Genomic DNA, 2,795 nt, shown 5'->3' with positions numbered 1-2,795 from the left:
AGACGCTCGGCAAGTCTGCAGGGCATCAAACACACAGGCTTTAGACTGGACTATCGCCATTACACACAGTACATCCACCCAGTAAGTACAACTATTGGCATATAACCAGAAGGTGCAAACATTAAATATGTTTTATGACTACAAATTTGCACCAAACCTTAACTTAAAGCTGCAATAATTGATTTGAACTGCTCATAAAAGTCTTAACACATAAGAACTGCTTCAGAAACTGCTCATGCTGTATGTTTTAAATCGGCCCTGCACCCTGCCAAAGTCGGTTATGTGACACACTAAATATGGCCTGTACTTAATCGTGCTGGTATATAGTTAAAGTTATAAATATTTGGGAGAAAAATGGGGGGGGGGGGGGAGTTAGAGGGGAGAAAATGAAGGGATGTAAAAAAAAATTTGATGTTTTTTTTGAAGCAGAAATAATTAAATTGAAAAGAGGAGAAGAATTGGAAAAGGAATAAGATCCTCAAAGTTTATTGACACACTAGCAGTAGGAAACTTAAAGAATTGTATAAGCAGCATTGCTTCTGCACACTCACACGCTCACTCTCACGCTCACTCTCACACACACACACACACACACACACACACACACACACACCCTCTGACCAGCTACAGATGGGCTTAATAACAGAGTTGGCCCTGCTCTGGCACCTGAACAGACAGAGAGAAGGGGCATGACAGAGAGAGGAGAAAAGTACAAGCTCTGATGGCAAGATGCAAGCGAGAGTTGGGGAAGTATTCCATTCTGAGTGAGAGACAGTAGCAAGGACAGGGAGAGGGAACCGGTGTGTTTCCGCTCACAGTGACACAATGAGCGACTGTGAAGCTCTGCCCAGAGAGACGGCTTATTTCAGCTGTGTGTGTGTGTGAGCCGTGTCGCTGTAATGGAGTGCTGTTGATGACAGCACTGTACAGCAGCGTCAGACCCAGAATAGAGCGGAGAGAAACAGAAGAAGAAGGGGGACAGGAAGTGTACTGGCTATTTTTACCCCTGGTTGCTACTGCTTTTCCATGGCATCTTTGTGCCATGTCCACGGTGGTGCTGGTGCTGGTGCTGGTGGTGGTGGCACAGTGTGGCCATTTGATATGGATAACAGAGGTTTGGTTGTGTGCACTTATTAATTGGAATTACAATTTCATGGGATCGCATGCATCAATGCAGGCATTATATGGCACCGCAAGCGAGTGTCTTTTCCATTGCAAACTGACTTGCACAACAAACTTCTCTCTCAGCAAGGCTCAAGATTCCCCCTTTGAACTGACCTCCGCTCTAGCTGAGTCACAGCCCTCCTCCTCGTTCTTTTCCATCGTTTTACTTCCTGTGCATGGTCAGCTTTTAATTTGAGGTTGACTATGGAGTTCTCTGTGTCGATGTATGTGTGTATTTGTTGTTCTAGTTTGGGAGATTGACCCATTGGTGAGCTAAACCATTTAAAGGAAGGATCTTTAATAATCGGTCTGTTTACCCAGGCCCTTGGGCTTAATGCCTATCCTTTAAAGTGAACCTAAAATTAGAAATATTTATTCTTCATCTTACCTTTAGTGCTATTTAGCAATCTAGATTTTGGTGTATGTTGCCGAGCGTTGGCGATATCGGCCGTAGAGATGTCGGCCTTCTCTCCAACATGATCGAACCAAATGCCACTCGGCTTGAGGTGGCAAAAAAATACATCAGAAATCATGACCCGGTTACTCAAGAAAGTCCACAGACCTTGTTGTGAGCAGTTTCATGTAGGAACTCTTTTCTCTCTGCTGCCAAGTGTATGACACGGTTGGCGGCTGTAGTTAGCTAGAAAGAAAATAGTTAGAGGGGAACAGAGGGTTCATTACTACGAACAACACATTTTACATTCTAGTTATTTGAGCCATGATATAGAAATAGCTTAAATAGATAGGTTGACCATATAGGTAGCATAGGACACCATCTACTACATTTCTCTTTTGCCTCCTAATGCTCTCCAACTCTCCAACATGCCTCAGGGAAGTACCACACCACACGCATTCACACTGTTATTACCTGCAAGTTGTGAATGTTGAAAAGGTGATTCCCCAGGATACATGGATGTGTGTGTGTAGGCTTCAAAACGAATTCTCCTTTAGTCTTTTTTTTCTCTTTTTGCATGTGTTTATTAAAGAGCCGTGTCGTGGGTTTGTCTTTAAATCACCAGTTTAAAGCTTGGGTCGGCAACATCAGAGAAACCTGCAAGAGTACGCTATCCACCCAATAAACCCAGCCCGGTGCTGCCAACTCTTTCACAGCTACAAAAGTTTCTAAATCAAGACGGCAACACTGAAGAACCCGTCCCTTCAGACTTGAAGACTTGGCCAAGATAAACTGCCCTTATTACAGTCCTGCGCATTTCAGTCAGCCACAGATACCAGATTATATTTTTCTGTAGTCAGGAGGTAAAGAGAATTTCTATCCTAGCTTTAATATGTATTAGTATTAGAATAGGAAAGTCCTCTTGGCTTTGTGCTGTATTCAACACACAGGAGAGTGAAAGTGGTGCTCAGGAAGTGCGGGGGCCTTTCCGACATGCTCTCTACATTTCTCCTGCCAAGACTGAATGCCTTTTCCTGTCAAAATGCCATTCCTCAAGCCAAAAGCACAGCTGATACTTCACTTACTGCCCCTAGCCATTGTTCTCTGTTATTCATCTGTCACAGTGCAAGCGGGTCATGAATTATTAATACAATCTAAGTGAGCGTTGTCAGCTGTGAAGGAAAACGTTGGCTTTATGAAAACATCTTTTTCTCTGTCACTTTTTCTCCCAGGAAGG

The sequence above is a fragment of the Cebidichthys violaceus genome, unplaced genomic scaffold, assembly GCF_023349555.1.
Source record: "Cebidichthys violaceus isolate CVI_PGR_0920_01 unplaced genomic scaffold, fCebVio1.0.p SCAF_520, whole genome shotgun sequence".
In the NCBI taxonomy this organism is placed as follows: domain Eukaryota; kingdom Metazoa; phylum Chordata; class Actinopteri; order Perciformes; family Stichaeidae; genus Cebidichthys; species Cebidichthys violaceus.
Note: the sequence above shows the minus strand (reverse complement) of the source record.